Consider the following 13129-nt stretch of genomic DNA (forward strand, 5'->3'; position numbering starts at 1 on the left):
CACGGGTTGAGATAAGAACAGTCCAGTAATTAAGGTATAACACAAATCACTACTGCTGCCACCGAGAATAATAATGATAAGAGAAATAACAAGGGAAGAAAATATGATACCGCTCGCCGGAAAAGAGCCCGACCGAAAAGAGGACGTGCCCTTCCGGGTAGCTCCCAGTTACATCCCCGGGCATGACGTGCTGTGGTATGGAATACCTCTTTGGCTAGTTTGGGTCAGGCGTCCTGTCCCTGCTTCCTCCCGGCCCCTCCTCCTCCCTGGCAGAGCATGAGACTCACAAAGTCTTTGGTCAGTCTAAACATCAGTTGTTATCAGCTTTGTTCCGAGGCTGAAAGTCAAAAACACAGTGCTGCAACAGCTACTAAGAAGGAGAAAAACTGACTGCTACTGCTGAACCCAGGACACCAATTCAGTGTGTTGTTCATATATATACAAACATACATGTATACATTCTGAAAGCCATGTTCTCTCCTGTTAGAATCAATTATTTTGAAAGTATATTGTTATGATGAAGTTATATTCTTTCTATATGCAACCATTTAAAAATTTGCATTGGATTTCCTAGCACTGCAAATATGATAGCATGTGTGAGTCCAGTCCAACTTGTTTTAATGACAAATATCATGTCACAGTATTGCAGGTGTAAAGGGCATGAGCCAGGTATCTGAACACAGATAACTCATAGAATCATAGAATTATCGAATAGTTAGGGTTGGAAAGGACCTTAAGATCATCTAGTTCCAATTCCACTGTCATAGGCAGGGACACCTCGCATTAAACCATGTCACCCAAGACTCCATCCAACCTGGCCTTGAACACCGCCAAGGATGGAGCATTCACAACTTCCCTGGGCAAACCATTCCAGTGCCTCACCACCCTCACAGTAAAGAACTTCCTCCTTATATCCAATCTAAACTTCCCCTGTTTAAGTTTTAACCCATTACCCCTTGTTCTATAACTACAGTCCCTAGTGAAGAGTCCCTCCCCAGCATCCTTGTAGCCCCCTTCAGATACTGGAAGGCTGCTATGAGGTCTTCACGCAGCTTTCTCTTCTCCAGGCTGAACAGCCCCAACTTTCTCAGCCTGTCTTCATACGGGAGGTGCTCCAGTCCCCTGATCATCCTCGTGGCCCTCCTCTGGACTTGTTCCAACAGTTCTGTGTCCTTTTTATGTTGAGGACAGCAGAACTGCACACAATACTCCAAGTGAGGTCTCACGAGAGCAGAGTAGAGGCCAGAATCACCTCCTTTGACCGGCTGGTCATGCTGCTTTTGATACAGCCCAGGATACGGTTGGATTTTTGGGCTGCGAGCGCATGTTGAAACCAGCTCATGTTCATTTTCTCATTAACCAACACCCATAACTCATGCCATTTGAAATGCCCCGGGATAGCCAACATCTGTGTGAGGCTGGCAGTTGTCGCAATGTGTAGAGGGAGGACCCAAGCTGTCTTGCTGTGGGTCTTGCCCTGAGCCATGTCAGAGAGGTTGGCAATACTACGGCTGCACACAGTTGACTTTGGGCAAGTCAAGCCCAAAGGGACAGCAGCAGATTTCCTGCCTGATGTGTCTCCCAGGCTGTGTCTGCAGCTTGTTTAATTGAGCAGTTGATCACTGTTTGTGTGGGCACCTTACTGCCATTCTGATGTGCCAAGTCTCCTTTTACTTATCTTTGACCATCTATCTCTAACCCACCTCAGATTATTGTACCAGAATATTGGGACATTGAATCATAGAATCAATTAGGTTTGAAAAGACCTTTAAAATAAAGTCTAACCATTCACATCCAGGGGACTGCTCACAGAAAGTTTTTTTTAAAATTGACTTCTAATACCTTTGCTACCACATTTCACTTGTGTTTCAAAGATAGACATTTTTGTGATAAAGCGTTGATTATACTACACTGATGGATTTATTAATGCAGTAAAAATCATACTCAGTCACCAAGACCTGCAAGTTTTGTTTCAGTGTTATCACATATCAGAGCAGCCAGAGGTGGCAGGGATGTCGTCATCCATGCTCCTCAAGTCCATTCCAGGAGGAGCGCAAGGCTGAAGGGTCCTTTTACTCACAGCAGACTTCCATGCATGCAAACCTATCACGTTAAGTTTGTCTCTGTTTCTCTAAGCTGCTGAGTAGTGTCAGAGCATGGCACATGAGTGTATAAGACTGCTGCCTACTTTAAGCCATGTCTTGGACAATATCTGCTCTTTGGCTTTAGAGGCCCAAAATCCCTACTGCTTTTTCAACATGACCAGCAGTTATTGCCACTGATAGATGACTATTTCGATTGTTCCTGAGGCTTCCTCCCCCACCCTCTTCACTGGGAACTCGTATTGTGCTACAAACAAAACACAATTCAAGGTTTCATTTTTTATTATTCTGAATGGTAAGCAGTCTGTTGCTGTGTACAAAGTGAAAGCTTTTAAGGGACACTTTATTGTGACCTTCACAGAAAATACAAAACTAATATATCTTACTCTCAGCTGAGGATTGTTTATGTATGCTAACTGTTGACAGAAGCCTTCACCTTGCACAAAGATAGTAGATAACAGTCTGTCAATCAACTGCTTTAAGAGTAGATATTGTTTGGATAGCATTGGCAGCGTTTTCATATTTGTGGAAACTTGTGAGGGTAAATCTCTCCTAAGTGCACCGAGTAACTATTTTAAACATTCGTGTAAACAACAGCTTTGTCAATTGCTTAAGCTCTGAACTGGGCGTTGCCATCAGAAATCTAGATTCTTCTCTCAGGATTGCTTTTCGCTGCTCATTCATCTTGGCTTCGTCTCCCACTTCTACAGAAAGGGATCTAGTGCAGGTCTAATTCAGGGTGGCAATGCAATGAGTGTTTAGTATATGCTTCCTTGTTGCATGCCTTCTGAAGTGGAAAGAAACAGCTTCTAAAGACTGCAGTATGAATGGATAGAGGTTCATCAGGTATTTATTTTTAGCTGAGAGCTAGCTTACATAAAAACATGTTATACCAAAGAATACTTTGCATCTTTATCTCTTGCCTAATTTTTCCACGTCACTATTTATGTACTGAATGATAAAAAACTGGGACAAGATTCCCATGGTTTGTCATGGGTTTAGGCCTTTACATGAAAGTCAGGACACAGGAGGAGAAAATATCTGAACATGCTCCTTTGGTGTCTGCTTTTCCCTGCATATGGGTTTTATTCTTAGATACATAAAGCGTACTTTTCCCAGTCTAACAGTCAAGAGGACCAGCAGTCTTCTCCAAAAGATTATTCTCTTCCAAAACCATTCAAAGGTTGGGAGCAAAGTATGGGACGTGTGACATGTTAGAAGAAACTTCGGGTCTTACTCCATGCCTTTAAGTTCTGTCTCTTCTGTCTCTTTCTGAGTTTATTTCAAGGGAATACTGAGGACTAGAAAAAAGGGGCACACTCGGGGCTGTGTGGCTAGCCATGACTGACACAGGAAAGCCCCAGATTCTCCATTCAGAGCTGGTTCTGCCAATGGGTCAGGATTCTCCCATAGTATAGTGTTCTAGACAAGAGTAGATACTCTGCAGCAAGTAATTTTTGTGCCACTAGAAATGTGTGAACATAGACAGAGGAAAAGTACAAAGGAATATAAGAGGCAAACCAGGATTGAGTGGCAATTGAAACCAATTTCCCTGTTGTAACACAGTCATGGGCTTAGTTTGGTTTCGTTGAGGTGAGGTGGGACTGATCTCACTATTCCTGCTGAAGCATCTTCCTTGGTATCCCCTGGTATGTTCCCCACCTGAGCACAGCTTGTTCCCTTTCCTGCTAAGCTGTGTTCTAGGTTATTGAAATGCAAGTCAAGATCTAATCATCATTCATATCAAAGTGTTCGTAAGTGGCATAGTGAGTGCTTTGCTCCTGTCACATCTGGAGAGCTGGTGCTTAAGAAGAACCCAAGGCAAAGTCCGGGTTGTTCTGGGAGGTGACTCAAGGCAGCCCTGAACCACGCAGTGGTGAGGAGACTCAGAATTCAGAATACTGCCTAAAATGTCCTGCTGACACCCATGTCTCCTGTACAGCAGCCCTGCACTGCTGGAGAGAAGTTAATGTTAAACTCATTGTCTCATTGCTTAACATGAGGAAAAAAGTCCTGCTTATAAGAATAAAGGGATACTTTCTTAAGTTTCTAATTTGCATAATTAGAGGTATGATCAGTTTTGTTCTTAGTAATCTAGACAGCTTTGCTCTTACTTATGCTGTTACATGTATGAATTAAAGGAAACCTGTCTATGCTGTCACACCTTAAAAAAAATACATAATTTTTGCACCTTGAGAATAAAGTCACTTGTCTGGATTTGTAGGGTTGACAGGACATAAAGCAGCAGCTTTTCAAGGCTACCGGTAATAATAACACCTTGCTTCTCCCCACCCCTCAATCATGAATTGTGGTAAGTGGAATTGTGTGTAAATCAGGAAATGGACAGCTTCTATGACAGAGAGGAAATAGCTGCAGGCTGAGCTAGCCTTGGAAAACACCTTTCTTAAGTAAGCTCTGTCAGGAAGTCCTATGTGAAAAAACTTCCAAGAAGAGAAACACCCCTCAGAGTGGACACTCTGCTTTAAGGCTCAGGACAACCACAGAGGAGCACAGTGGCATGGATTTGTCCAGGTTGAGCTAGGTGGAACAGTCACCTTTTTCCCAATGCTGACGCTAAACCATGTTACCCAACCAGTGCTGGAAAATGAAGCTCATAAGATTTCTTCATGACCTTCTCTCCTTTGGTCATGCATTTAGAGGAGCAGGTATTGGCTCTAGCTGATAGGTTCACGAGATTTGACTTTCTTGTATTAAAGGCTTGTACTGCTTATACTGTGCTTATGAAATACCAGCTGCAGAGCAGAAATCACCAATTTGTGCCTGGGCTTGTATAAGAGACAATGGTAAAACCAGTTGCTGCAAGTTAAATAATTTGAGCATCTTCCCTAACAACAAATGAAGATGAAAAGCAACAGGAGTTATTAACAGTTCTGGGGGACCCTGTGTTGCTGGGTATTTTTCACATGTGAGTGGATGCTTTAGTAGAAGAGATAGAAATTTATTCAAGGTAGTGTTCTGGATTGTGATATTTAAAAAAATCCCGCTTTTTCTGCAAAACTGTGGTTAAAAAATACGAATAAAATCTGTAATAAGGAAAACATACCATGGATAAAGAAGGGGTAGGGTGGAAGCTACATATGAGAAAAATTTAGATTAAATAGTCCACAGCATTCATGGAGGAAAACTTCTATACTAATTGAAAGATGAAAATAAACTTTCACAGTACTGTATAAGGTCTGCTGCAAGAATATATCTTATAGAATGATTTGGGTTGGAAGGGACCTTAAAGCTCATCCATTTCCAACCCTCTGCCACGGACAGGGACACCTTCCACTAGACCAGATTGCTCAAGCCCTGCACAGCCTGGCCTTGAACACTGCTAAGGATGGGGCATATATGCTGATATTTTTGGGGTTTTTCACTTTTCTGGATTTTTCTTCCACATAGCTTTAGTTTTCAGCTTGTCAGACACCAAAATCACATTCCTCCAATTAACAAATCAGCATCCTCAAAAGATCCACAGATGGATTACTGCCACAAAAGACACAATAAAGAGATTCATTATAAAGGTCACAAATGAAAAAAAAAACCAACCACCTCTGTTTCTCCTGGTTACAAAGCAGAATCTTACCAGTGTAAGCAGGGCACATCAAGATTTCTTGACATTACTGAATCATGGGGGACAGTTTTCAAAGCAAATATAGGAATATTAATATTTTTTCAGCATATGGAACCCACAGCATCTTATAACTAAACTAAAGTTGTTAGGAACTGAAATCAGCTACCGTGATGCCATCTCAATGGTTTCGAGACGAGCTTTTAATGCATTCTGCAAATAGAATCATGTTTGTATCTTTCAGAAACAATGAAAAACATCCATCTACTTTTGTTAATAAAACCACAGTATATCTCGCTACAGTTATGGGCTGGAAATTATATGTATTTTTCACAAAATAACTCATATTATGTCAAGTTACTACAGTGAACAATAGTTATTGTCAGGAAATAGGTTCAGATAAGTTGTACAAACAACACTTCCTCCCTTAGATTTTCCCAAATTGAATTTGCAGATTGTGGCCTGGAGACAAAGCATACCCTGAGCTCTCGAAGCAATGGCAGATGCAGTTCTGGCTTGTTTCCTTGGGTCTCAAAGAGTGTGAAACTGTCCTCAGCAGACCAAGCCCACAAATATTCCCTGCTTGCTTTTGTCCCAGGCTGGCCCTGCAGGAAATCAGCCATTGTTTTTAGTGACGTTACCCATGGTACTTTGTGGTTCTTCAGACATGGTGTCTGCAATTATAGCATGGGTTACACAAAATCATCTCCTTTACACTGTCCTGTAGCTGCAGAGCTCCTAAGAGGGGAACTATGCCCACAAAAGCCTGGATAGAGCACCCCCTGCACTCACCTCAGCAGCGCAAAGGACTTGGGTCTTTTTTAGTTTGTGGACCTCAGCAGAGAAACAGCCATGGAAATGGCGTCAGCTGCACAACGCGAAATATCTTCTGATTAGGCTGTTTGGGCCAAGATCATAAACCATAAACCAGTGACACCATGCCCTCTACTTCCATTGCCTTCTGGTTTCCCTTGCTGATGGTAACTCTGGTCTCTGAAAAACTTTTCTCTGTATTTACTGTGTAAGACCAGATAATCAGCATAGCAGCACAAACCTTCTTATTTCATGAGCAAAAGATATCAGTAATTAGGTTTTCTTTTCTCCCCTTATGGTTAAGCCAGTATAGCAAGAGTAACACAACAAAGAGTTTTGCACAGATAAAACACAATTTCTAATGAACATTTGATATGTAAAAGTGTCAGGTGGTCAGTTGGAAGGGTATGGCTGTAGGAAGAGTCCAGCCACAACAAACTGTTGAGTTATGCAAAACCTTCTGGTGCATTTAGGGAGTTTCCCACAGGGAGTGAGAAAGAGAAGCTGTTGGAGTGCCTTGGCAGCTGTTGGCTGCTTCCGCCTGTCCCCTCTCATCACCAGATTTGCAGCTGGCATGAGTTTCAGAAGTGTCCAGCACTGCTGCCAGTCTGCAAGGGAGACAGACACTCAAGTTCCTTGAATTGGCTGGGGGTTGTTTTACCCACCCCTGTGTGCATATCTCCCATTTACTGCCTGAAACATGTTGAAGAAAAGATGGCATGAGCCATTCTGCCATGATCCACCAATTCTTCAGATGCCTGAGATCCCTTCCCTCGTTCCTCTTCTCAGGCAGGTGACTAGATGAACAAAAATTAGGAAGTGTTAGTTTAGTAAGTTAAGTGTAAGTTAGTTTTCTTCTGTCAAAGCTCCTTCAGAATTGTATATAGTGTTCATTGGTCATTAGCTGTTGCCCTTAAGTTTCAGGAGGGCATTTTAATCAGTTAATAAATAAATATAGTTCCTTAAATAATAGTTACTATCTAAAACATCTATGCACAAATTATTCTTCCTGTTCAAAGCAATCTTTAAAGTTATATTGGTGGATAAAGAACTGGCTGGATGGTCGCACGCAAAGAGTTGTACTCAAAGGCTCAGTGTCTGGCTGGAGACCAGTAATGAATGGTGTCTCTCAGGGATCGGTGTTGGGACTGATCCTGTTCAACATCTTTGTCAGTGACATGGACAGTGGGATTGAGTGTACCCTCAGCAAGTTTGCCGATGACACCAAGCTGTGTGGTTTGGTTGATACGCCGGAGGGAAGGGATGCCCTCCAGAGGGACCTCGACACACTTGTGAGGTGGGCTGATGCCAACCTTATGAAGTTTAACCATGCCAAGTGCAAGGTCCTACACCTGGGTTGGAGCAATCCCAGGCAGAGCTACAGGTTGGGCAGAGAAGAGATTCAGAGCAGCCCTGCGGAGAAGGACTTGGGGGTGTTGGTCAATGAGAAAATGAACATGAGCCAGCTTTAGTGTGCACTCGCAGCCCAGAAAGCCAACCGTATCCTGGGCTGTATCAAAAGCAGCGTGACCAGCAGGTCAAAGGAGGTGATCCTGCCCCTCTACTCTGCTCTCATGAGACCTCACTTGGAGTATTGTGTGCAGTTCTGCTGTCCTCAACAGAATAAGGACATGGAGCTGTTGGAGCAAGTCCAGAGAAGGGCCACGAGGATGATCAGGGGACTGGAGCACCTCCTGTATGGAGACAGGCTGAGAAAGTTGGGGCTGTTCAGCCTGGAGAAGAGAAGGCTGCGTGGAGACCTCATAGCAGCCTTCCAGTATCTGAAGCGAGGCTACAAGGATGCTGGGGATGGACTCTTCACTAGGGACTGTAGTGACAGGACAAGGGGTAATGGGTTCAAACTTAAACAGGGAAAGTTTAGATTGGATGTAAGGAAGAAATTCTTTACTGTTAGGGTGGTGAGGCACTGGAATGGTTTGCCCAAGGAGGTCGTGAATGCTCCATCCCTGGCGGTGTTCAAGGCCAGGCTGGATGAAGCCTTGGGTGGCATGGTTTAGTGTGAGGTGTCCCTGCCCATGACAGTGGAATTGGAACTAGATGATCTTAAGGTCCTTTCTAACCCTAACTATTCTATGATTCTATGATTATTAGCAAAAAAAGGTCGTATATAAACACCCTCTCACTCCAGCTGTAATTTGATTGTTTCATGCTGTCAGGCCTACATGAAAAATAAGCACTAAAATGATGTTACAGAAACTTAGACCAGCTTTCTTTTGGAAAAGAGTTACTATTTAGGCTAAGGTATGACTTGTGAGATGAATTCACTGAGGTTTCTGAGCAAAACCTTATGTCTGAAAATTAAGGAGGTGGAGCTAATCATGTTTAAACACCATTAAGACAAGAAAGAAAAGAGAGAATAAGGTCAGCTCTGGAACTGCAGAAGTCATTCACTCAGTCCTGTACATGCTCTGCAGCCAGCGAGTGCCAAGTCTTACAGTGCTTTTAAGATGTAAGTTTGCAGTGAGGTTTTGTTGGCAATCTATGCAAGTTAATGTCTTCATTATATTAAATGTGGTTGTGTCCCCTCACAAAACTTGCTGCTCCCACCACAGAAAAGGTGCAGTTTCACCATTGGCTTAAAATGCTCAAAAACATAGCTGGTGATGATGGAAGGGGGTGTCATTCTCCCACCCAAGCCCTGGACTACCTCTTTTTTGCATCACTTCCAGCAAGTGAGTGACTGCAAGGCAAGAACTACTTAGCAGTTTCATGGCTTGTTTTAATTTTCAGGCAAGTGAGCAAACCAGGCCAATTTGCCATACAATCATGGGACTGCTATTGTTTAAATAAAGCAATTAGTAAAAACTCATTTTAGAAAAATCATTTTAGAATATCAAGTTGTGTTGAATAAAATATTGCATCTTACGTGATCTACAAACCCTTGTGGCCTCAGACCGCAGTTCCACAAGCACATTTTGCCAAAAGGATCCGAAGAAAAACTGGTTCTACTTTCCTCTGTCCTGTGGCCTCCCTTGCGGTGGCCAAACATTTGTTTGTCTGAATTACAAGTCCTAAAACTGAATGACTTGGAAGGGTTGTGTTTTTTCTTCTAATGTTACAGCAACAGTATATCCTATAACCTCATTTAGGTGGCATTTTTTGCAGAAAAAAAAGATCCAGAGCTAGTTATCATAAACTGAATATGAGTCAACAGTATCATGCTGTTGTGAAAAAGGCAGACGTTAGATGAAGCTGTGTGAGCAGGAGTGCGTCCTGCAAGACAGGTCTTTGGAGTGAATGCCTTGTCCAACTGTGGGCATCATATCAAGAGAGACAAGGACCTACTCAAGTGAGACCAGGACAGGGATGTGGCAATGATGAGTTATCTGCAAGCAGGGCCAGAGGAGGGAAGACTGCAAAATGGTTTAACCTGGAGAGAGGCAGACATGGCAACAGTCTTATGAAACATAAAAGGCTGCTGCAAACAAGAACAAGCTGTTCCCTGTGTCCCACGGGTGTAGAGAGGTACAGAGACTTAATATCGCAGGAAATAAGATTCAGATTATATGTTAAGGGGAAACTCCCAAACATAAGGTTAGCTAGTCACTTGAATAGATGGTGTGGAGCATCTGGGAAAAAAATCCGAAGTCTTGGAGACCTCTGAAGCTGGGAGATATCTATCACTCAGGGATGCAGGAATGGTGCTGGCTTGGCTCAGTCTGCCTAGGGAGAGGATTGGATTTTTAAATCCTTCCAAGCTCTATGAGTTAATGATATCATAGTTAGTGTGTACGTTAGAAATCTTATACAGACATGAATCAATTATAAATTCCTACATCATATACTTGTAACAAGCCCTATGATTTCAGTAATCAGGGAAGACTGGTTTCGTGCAAAAGCCTTTCTCAAAGACTGGAGAGTGTGAGTTTTACTTTTGTATTCCAATAGGAAGATTATTTTGGAAATGCTGACGTGATAAAACTTTTTACCTAAATTATAAAATTTCCTTCTGAAAAGTTACCTGGGTCTTTTCAACACAAGCTTCCTCCACACTTCAAGAATTTGAAGCAGAGAGGTTGAGGGGAGAGCCATATGCTTTTTTTAAAGATAGCAAAGAGAAGAGGACAAGGAGAGCACTGCAGGCTGAATCAGGACAGCAATTAATCACACACAGCATCACACTATTAACATGCACTCAGCCCACAAGCACCACATGAATAGCAAGTCCTCATCGAAAGGGCTCAGCAAACTCTTCAGAACAGACAGAGCATCAGCCAACCCTTCTTGCAAGGCTGGTGAATTGGCCTGTTTGGGGCTGCAAATACAGAGTATTTATGGCCAAGAAGCATAATCCATGCCAGGGTCATGCCTGCAGAAACTCCTGCAAGTTTATAATGCGCAGAGCTAGAGATACTGCTGAAGACGCTGTTTTGGCATAAGAAGGGTGGCAGAGCTCTCAAAATAGAAGAAAATGCATTATCAAGCTTGTACACATGTTCTGGGAAACATGCCTAAATGCTACTATATACCAGCTGATTCATTTGATGGAGTCAGGAAGCAGTTGTAGCTCTTCTATCTGTATGTGACAAGCTTTGCTGCATTATGACACTCCATCTCCAAAAAAAAAAATAAAAAAAAAAAAAAAAATTATTTTGGGCATATGATTGTCTTTACCACAAACTGAATTTAGCCAAAACTTTCAATATATTTTATTATAATGGGAAATCTGTTTGGGGAATAAACTCTTGTTTTTAATGCAAATAGGTTTGTATTTCTGCTCAGCTTTTGTGGGTAAATGAACACTGCAGGAAATCTGTGCATAGCTGTATTTTTATGTGATTAATTCAGAAGATTAGCTCAGAAAAGGATGTTTTCAAGATAGCAGAATAAATGGGAACTTTGAGACCTTTCCTGAACGTTTTCTTTATGAAGTTTTTTGCTGTGTCTGGAAATAAAATAGCAGAGAGAAGGACAATAGTGGCTATTACTAAGAAGTCCAAATGAAATCAGTAAGCTGATTCTTCATAATTTTGTTTCGTCCTTGCCTACTGAACTCCTTTACCTAACTCATTTTCTCAGTTATGCTAGTACTTCTAATTTTAACAGCTATTCTGATGCATATATGTTAATTGACTTACATAATTTATACAGTACATCCCAGTAAGGTTGACAATGTACAGCTCACAGCTCAATTCAAGCTACAGCAATAATTTAAGAAAGCACAGCATGAAAATGGTGTTAATGGAAATGAAATCAGAACAATACTTTTTATATAAATTATAGACATTTCATTTATATTTCATATCCATTTTTATGTAATAACTCAGTTTTAGTCATATTGGATGACTCTAATTTCAGGCAATTATTATCTTTTAACTGTTTTGGAAGAAGGGAATTTTGATGAAAGAAGTGTGGCAGAGAACAGTAAAACCACCGTCTTTATATATAAGTGTCTGTACATATATGTGACATATCCAAATGTAAGTCAGTCATTTATTACCATTATAAGGTATTCTTGGAACCATAGATGAGCCATCAATTGCAACATGATAAAATGAGTCCAGCTTTGATGGTTGTCTAAAGATCTTGCAAGCATGTACAATTAATTTCATTCCTATCTACAGAGTAAGGAGAGAAAATCAGCAGGAAAATGCTTGACACATTTTGGTTTTAGAGATCATACAACTGTAGAATCACAGACTGGTTTGAGTTGGAAGGGGACTTAAAGCTCATCCAGTTCCAATTCCCTGCCACGGGCAGGGACACCTTCCACTAGACCAGATTGCTCCAAGCCCCGTCCAACCTGGCCTTGGAGATGCTATCTTCTGATGGTTTAAGTACCATAGATGGGCTGGAATAGGGACAGTGAGATGCTAAATTCACTAGCCTAACCTTGTTCACACTTGGAGGATTCCCCAGGAGGGAGTTTCTCCTTTTTATTTTTTTTCTTGAACTTTACACCAGAGGAAAATGGCTGTAAACATGAGGGAATATGTTTCAACAAAGGTATGGAGCATGCTGACCTTTTTCCTCTTCCCCCATCCCATAGACTCATGTGTTACCCAACTTACTAGAACTGAACAGGTGGCATTGACTTATTTACATTGCCTGCTGACCAGATACTAGAGGTAAATGGGCAATCATTACAGTCTTTACTGAGTATGAATGAGTGCCTGGAGGGCATAAAGTTCTGTATCACGTTACTAACTCCACTTACCTCACTTAGAGAATTTTAAAAGCTTTTCAGAAAAAGAGGTCGGAAAGCTTTCAGCAGGTGGCTGTTGGAGAGGCTGAGGTATAACTTAAGTTATTCTATCCAAACTCTGTGCAGCCAAGCTGGCTGATGTCTTTCGATGCTACCCGAGAGACACATATCAAAACTCTTTTCAAAACAGTTTCAATACATCCCGTGTCTCACAGGAAAACATCCTGTACTCAAGACCTCCCGTTTTCTTTTCTTTCAATTACATTTCTTGTCACCTTGCATTACAGATGAGTAACACAGAAACATAAAGACATGCCCTCTAGAAGAAAAAGAATCAGTTTTATAGGATGAGCAAGCTTTACCATACATAGTAATTACATCAGTAAGTGCTAACAACTGTAGGATCCTAGAATGTTCCTTAAATCCATTGGAAGTAACAGTTTGAAAGAGAAATATATACATGAGCAATTA

Source organism: Psittacula echo, assembly GCF_963264785.1.
Source record: "Psittacula echo genome assembly, chromosome: Z".
NCBI lineage: Eukaryota > Metazoa > Chordata > Aves > Psittaciformes > Psittacidae > Psittacula > Psittacula echo.